We start from the raw sequence: 7,838 nt of genomic DNA, 5'->3' as shown, positions 1-7,838 counted from the left end.
GGGCGGGGCGGGGCGGGGCCAGGCGGCTCCCCCTGACGGCGCCAGGGGCGGCTCGGGGCGGCCGCGCGCAGGCGCCGTTGGGGCTCGGCGGGCTGAGGAGGAGGGGCCGCGAGCCCGTTCCCCGCCGTCCGGAGCCCGTCCGGGAAAGCCGTGCCGGCGGGCCTCCGCCTCAAGGCCGTTCGTGCCTCTGAACGTCACTGCAGCACCTGCCCCTTAACGGTAATCCTGTTCCGCTACCCAGGCGGGAGAAATACTAGCTGAGGGACCCTGTGTGGCGACCTTTCAAGAGAAATCCGTACTTCTACAACAGACATTTAGAAATTTGACTTTTGCATAAAAGATGGACTCCACCAGCCCTCAAGCAGGAAATACATTTTCTCTAGGAATTCTGAAAACTACAACATTACAGGCTACAGACTTAACTAGGCAAATTAAATATTTCATAATTTGTTCTAGAAAGCTCGAGCACCACTACAAGTCACAATCTGAAAAAGAAAAAACAACAACAAACCCCCCCACATTTTACTCAGGAAATCTGGTATTCCTGCACTGCACTCTCCCTGTATTTCAGTGTGCTGTCCACTGGTAGGTTGTCCTGGAAGCTGTATTATATGATTTAAAAATACAAATATATTTTAAAATCTGTTTTAAATGTAAACTGTTACATCTAGTGAACTAGTGCTCCTATCGTCATCAGCTTTCGGAAGACATTAGTGATGTGTACCATTTACATTAAAAAATGACACCTTTGTCTTCAAGACTCTGAAGACTTTGGGTTTCAGAAACAAAGGCAGGCACCTGTATTTACAGAGTATCCATCCATGCTCACCTGGCAAATTGCAGATAAGTCAAATGTGAAACACTTGGCAAGGTAAGATAAAACTTTATTCCATAAACGAACCAGTTTATTAGAAGAAATGAAAGCAGACACCATCCCCTTAGCTTAACTGTTTTCTTAAACTGTTCCATCAGTTGTCTTTTCAAAAATCCTTTTAATAAAAAACCTCAGAAGAAAAACTAGACCAAAAAATAGGCTATATGCCAGAAGAAGGAAAAAACGAACCAAACTTGACAGTAGCGAAGTGCAGAGTTCATTTTAGAGAGGTTAGTTATGCAAAGGTTAGTTGCTGCAACTGCCATTTGCTATGCTGCAATCTATATTCTACTTTAAAATAAATAGGTAGGACAACTACTTTATTTTCTTTTTGCATAGCCAGTTACCCAGATCTTTTAATTTCAGTAATACACTTTAAAGCAATATGGATGGAAATTGGGATATGGAAGAGCCTGATGAGAATCACATAAGCCTTGCTTTAAGTTTAGGACCTCTGAAGACATGGCCTATAATGCCAAGAGCTTCCAATGGCAGAGCAATGCCCCCTTAGAGCAGCGCGCCAAGAACTGAAGTTGTTAATGCACTTCAAGGGTCATTGTGCAGGTCTGCTGCTCTGTCAAGGCACAGAAAGACACATCATATACTCTGTAACATGCTATGTCTAAACAGCAACTTGGATATTAAAAAATACTTGATAGTTAGAAATTAGATAGTTGTGTAGGATATCACAGCAAAGAGATCCTAGCTGAGGAGACACAGAAAAAGTGTTGCCTGACATGGTGGAAGCAATCAACAGCCATTCGTAGTAGCAATTTCTCCACAATATTCCTGTTGAAATCCACTTTGGTTCAACAATACACAGACTTCTTTTGTCCTGGAGCTATGATGCCCAAAGGAATATGGTCAATAGGTATCTGTGAAAGATCTCAAGAGTTACAAAGTAGCACCTACAAGAGAATTACTGATTTAGGGCTCCCTTTCAGATTTGCAATCATAAAACTTAACTATTGGAGAAGTAATAGTAAATTCAAACCTTAAGTTCTCTGTAAGAGATCCTTAACTGAACCTTATATACGCTATATACCAGCAAGTAGCTTGCTAGGAATCTGGCTATTCCATAGCCTCAAATAGGCCTAAAAATCAGTCTAATCTCGTAGAGTGAGGGTTACCAGCCTCTCTGAGCACGTTACACAACTTTCCTGCTTCTCCTTTACCCTTCCCTTTATCCTTGTATCACTACCTTGTATCACCTCTTAGCCTTTCTCAAGGCAACACCACACTTGATTCTGCCTGTAGCCATATGGTCAGAAGGTAAGTCTAAAGTAGCATGAGCCAGAAGTACCATCCTGGTTCAAATCTCCTGATCATCACTGCTTACTCTGCATACTGCAGAGCGGTCTCAGAGCTCATGAACGGTATTCCTTTCAAATAAATATGAAACAGAAGATTCACTCTGAGAAAGCAGCTAATACATCCCCACCATTAATGAGTATTCAGTCCAACAGGACAGACAAGAAGTAGTCTGGAGAAGAGTTCAAAAAACACATCTATAGTGCAAATGTTGAGTCTTTAGCACTGTCTTATGTGCTCTATAAACCTGCTATACTAGAATCTCCTACATGCTGATGTAGATGAAGTGACAGAACCATGTTATTAGCACAGCAGCATTTATTAGCTTGAGCTCTGCTCTGTGCTTACTAATTAAGAGCAGTTGTTAAATACTGGCTGTGCTAGGGAAGTGAACGGCAATTTTTCTATCACCCTGCTGTTTAAACACTGTTCTTTAGCCAGATGTTGATATCTGGCTCAACCATCATCTCAGTGACATGGATAACTTCATATCAGTTGAGCAAGGTTAGGCAGGGTAACTTAGTCTACACCTATCTGTGGTTTAGAAAAGGTGCATAAAGTAAATTCTTCAAATGAGGTCAAGCATAAGTGAAATAACGGCTATGATACCAAACTCCACAGTATTTAGTGTTGACTGATGAAGCATTAAGAAAACATGGTTGTAGACCCATCCTATTTCAGCTGCAGACAGTAAGTTTCCAAAAACTTCCAAAACACGTTTGCATCAGGAAACAAAAAGCTTATTTTTGAGATGTGTACTTCACCTTTCTGGATAGCTAGGAGTATCTATAAACACAGCAGAAAAATATCATAATGGAAGTAGGTATCATGAAAACAATCAAGTAAATTCTACACTACAGTTTTGCTTCTAATAGATTAATTTCTCCATGTTTTTTATATATACAGTGTGATTAATATGTAAGCATTGCCAGGCAGTTACTGTTTCTCTCTGCATACATCTCTGGTAGTGGCAAAATGAGGTAACAGCCAACTAAAATAGAGTTTGGTCACTCCTGGCTTCTTACTCAACATTCTTTGTTTTCCCTCACAGTTCTTTTAAATATACACTGACTAGATCATAGCCTTAGTTTTATCGGTCCAGGCTGATTTAATTCTTTGGCCAAAGAGTAAGGTCTGTGATCAGGTGTCACTGATTACAGTGAAGATGTGCTCTTGAATCTTCATTGTAAGGATGGCTTCCTGACAAACCATCTCCCAAGCGTATTGTAGCAATAGCAATCTTACCAACTGCTTTCTCAGGGTGGACATATGGTGCTTTGTTTTTCCCTCCTGTAAGAAAATAAGGGGGATGATCTGGATAAGACCAGTATTACTATGGCTCACAACTTACTTTGTTTCCTCCATTGTTATCTGGATGGTAGAAAGACTAAGATAGACTTAGCTTAGATAATGTCATTGGGAGATTACTGCCTGCAACTCACCCTCCTTCCCCTGAATCCTCATGCTGCATCACTGAGTGCTTATTTATGGTATTGTGTTGTTAAACCAGCAGCTCAAGCATACACAGGATGAAATTCCACCTTGTGTCAGTGCCTCCACTTTGATCTACTCAAGTAGCGTATTATTTCTGCAGCTCTGACCAAGTGTGATGGACTGTAAAGCAATAGCTAAAGTCACGGTATATGTTGTGTACAACAGCCAACTTTTCTTCCACATTCTTGGCATTTGCCTCTGAAACCATATACAGTATGATTAAAACAAGGATGCAAAATGTATGAGCAGTCTTGCCTCAGTATATACAATCACATCTTGTTAGCTTCAGTATTAACTACTGGACTAGACAGCTTCTTAAATACATACACAGGACAACTGGCTTTTTCCACCCTCTCCTCCACACATTTCACAGTCAGTACATTATGTGCAGTAGAAGCATGGAAGCTGAGCTATGGCTGTCATTTGCTGAGATACTGCAAAAATGCATTGCTGACAGAAGTGCATGCAACCCTGTTTACCAAAGCAGGGGCTGCATGCACTGCTGCACTGCTGAAATTCAGGCCATTTAGCTATCATGGGGCTACGTGTCCAGTTTTGCCTTAAAAACTGTTGTCAAAATTAATTGCAGAATAAAGGTCTAGTAAGAACACTGAGTAGTTAAGTAGCTCATCACCTATAAAATCCAAACAACAGTGAGTAAAGAAAATGAGTAGAGGCACAAGAGGAGCCTGTGCAATTACAGTTTAAGCACTGTACAGATTCCAAACTGAACTGCAATCTGCTAATCATTGCTGGCATGGGTTGTAACCTTGCTAGCCCGGAACATCTCCATATAGCATAGAGGATTTCATTTCATTTCTAGGGTACCTTAAAAAAAAGTTATGCAGTGGAATCCCAGTTATTGTAGTCTGGTGCATGAGAATGCAATACATTCTCAGACCAAATCTGGTTCTGCAATGTTTCCAGAGGTTCAGTCCATACTGTCATAATTTACTCAAAATAAATTCTGTTCTTTTGTCAGCAAGTGGTTTTAGTTAAGCACAAGTGCACACTCAAGTAAACATCCTGTGAAAAAAATATTCAGCAGGCTGTGAAATAATGATCAGCTCTGCAGTTCCCATTGGAGCATGAAAAACACTTTAAACATCCTTTCGTTTCCATAGAACAGCAGTTGCCTCTGCTACAAAGGCTACAATCAGCTATAACCAGCAACCTGGAAAATGCAGCACCTAATCCAGAAATATCCAGACAGGGAAATCAATTCACCTTTGAAGTCCGTAAGATACAAGACAAAGATACACACATGCAGAAGATATTCACAGTTAATCTCAACTATAACTTTCTCAAATACAGCTGAAAGTCATCTGCAAGAGGAAAAATGTTTATGGAAAATTTCATAACAAAACAATTTTTTAGCTTACAGGCAGCCAAATGCTGGATAAAAATAATTTTAAAACCATAGTAATTTTTGTATTGCCTCTAAATAAAATGTCATTTAGTGCAAAAAGACTGGAAAACAAACCAAAATTTTAAAAGTTTCCAAAATATGATGGCAATTTTATAATATGTAAAAATGCGCAGATTAAATCAAATAGGCCAAATAATTTAAGACAAGTTTTACACAAAGAGACTTCTTTTATCTCCAACATGTAACCTATCAGAGAAACCCCAAATCATTGCATGTCTTACACAGTTAAAAGGGATTCACTGTGACTAGTTTTGGTAATTGCTCTGCTGTTTGATGATATTCAGGGAAGTATTTCTGATAAGCAATTTAAATATCGTAATTCTGTTGCTTTGAAGTTTGTAATGCTAATACAGCAATATTTGAGGGTATTTGGATTAGTTTAGCCAGTTGCTAATATCAGTATTATTTACATTTTTTTTGGTAAATATACAAACTAAATTTTTCACCTGTTGCAATTTCTTTATCTGTTATCATAAATATGAAATACTTACGTAGTAGGAATTTGAGGCATTTGCCTGCATCTATGCTTGAAAGACCTACTGAATACATAAAAGTTCCACAGTCATTTCAGCATGTTTGCTTTCTCTGTTTGATTCTTAATAATCCAGCTTCCATAACCCTTACTCTTCAAACAAGCTGGGAAGTTATTAGTCACTTTAGACTCTGTTTAAATGAATATTTGTATTCAAATAACTGAATTTGGTAAAATAATAAAGCTGTCATCAATAACGTGCTAAGAGAAATCCCTCAAACTGCAATGCTTTCATAGGTTGTGTAAATTTAGAAAGAAGGTAGGAGAGACAGCTGTAATGACCAAATAAAGCAAGATTTGTGCTGTAATGCATATAGAAAGAAAGAAACCGAAATAAATTTTCTTCAGCTTGCCCTCTACGACAGAACAGGCTTTGACTATTCCTGCCCTTTGAAAGAACATCTGCATTAGAAGCCCTTCAAGAAGGGAACTGTTCAAGAACGGATGAGATGGATTCATGCCAAAGTGTTCTCTAATTATGCAGACCATTGTGCATCACCAGCATATCCCTCCACATGTGCAAAAATACAGTGATTTCAGTTAGACATGGAACAGATTCCTCATCTAGTCTTCAATAATTAAATTCATTATCACCTAAATAAAATTTTTAAAATGTAAAAATCTCTGATTTCTGTGCAACAGAACATCAAGAATTGCAAGAAATAATGATACATACTGCATGGGAGCAGGTATTAATGTAGTAGTAAGATCAGGCGCTTTTTTTTAATCCAAAATGAAGATACAGATAGAGCTACATCACAGGCCCACGCTCAGTCACTATGTAGTACACAGTCTACATCTTTTATTTTAGCAGTTTCCTTCAGACAGCTATCCTCCTTTCTGCAGAGTATTGATTTCTGTTTATTTTGAACCCCTTATCAGAAGTACTGCCATGTGTTTTTAAACAAGCCTTTGGATTTTCTGTAAGGGCATCTGTTGTGGCAGGATTTTCCTATTCAATCACTGAAAAGCAGAGATCTCTCTTTATAATGGGTGCCCTGTGTCTTCCATCTTGAATCATCAGGAGCAGGGCTTGCTGTAAACCACAAGAGATTCTGTACACATCTGAAACCTGTAGGCTTTAATTTCACCCTTGTATTTCAATTCTTGTTCTAAGTTTAAGATAGCAGAAGCTTCCTTTACAGCAGTTTTGTTACATGAGAGAACTGTGACCCCCAGAGAATATAAGCTAATTTATTTGATGCTTAAAAAGTAAACAAGAGAAGGCATTTAGGATTATCCATAAATCTCAAGTCTACATGAGAAAGTCAGATGGATAACCTGCTGAGCCTTTCCCATCCCTCTTACGAACCACAAGAAGTAAAGCAGGAGGTGCAAGCCATATGCTCTCTACATTAAGACCACAGTTTTGCAGAGCTTTACTCTGTAGATACTCTTAAAGCTTCTTGACTTATTTTTGAGGAGAAAAGAAACATGACTTGTGCATTTACGTCACATACCTGCATGTTTCTAAGTAAGGCCGCAGGCCAAGTGCTTTCGTTTCAGCCAGCACATAAAGAAAGCTTATTCTTTTGTGGCTGTATTTCCCAAAGTCAATTTGTAAAATGGAGTTTCTTGAATTTGAAAGAATGGATTATGGCAGGTTATTATTAAGGTCTTCTTAAAGTGAAAGGTATTTCATTATTTTAAAATAAAGGGCAACTAGGTATGAGCAGTCTTGTTCTGTGTAACAGATTTTAAGCTGTAATGTGAGGCCATCAAGCAAAGATAAAAATTAGGTACTGCTATCAATCCGCCAGCTCCATTGTGCTGCTTCACAACTGGAGGTTAAAAAACCCCGTAGCAGACCTGGCAAATTATGTTTTGCTACCTCAAGAATTAGAGCAGGGAAATCATGCCTAACCAGTCTGGGTTTGAACACACCGTGAAATATTCTGGATTCTTACAGGCAAACTGCATTTGAGCTTTGGGAATACCTGAAGACAACATAGAGCATTAGAGAAACAAAACTGAAATTTAATTTCTTTCATGCTTCAGGAAATACCTTCACAAGCCGTACTTGTCTCTCTACAATATTCCCTTTCACATTTACTTACATTCTTTTGCTATTTCTTCCCTTGTTCACTTCCCAGTAATCTTCTATTCACTGGTCCCTTTCCTTCCATTTTATTGCAAGTGCTCTTTCAAAAATGCAGCAACTGATAAAAATATTCTCTCTTCACTGACCTCTTTTGACA

The sequence above is a fragment of the Athene noctua genome, chromosome 10, assembly GCF_965140245.1.
Source record: "Athene noctua chromosome 10, bAthNoc1.hap1.1, whole genome shotgun sequence".
Lineage (NCBI taxonomy): Eukaryota > Metazoa > Chordata > Aves > Strigiformes > Strigidae > Athene > Athene noctua.
The sequence above is the reverse complement of the archived record's forward strand: the minus strand, read 5'-3'. Positions refer to the sequence as shown.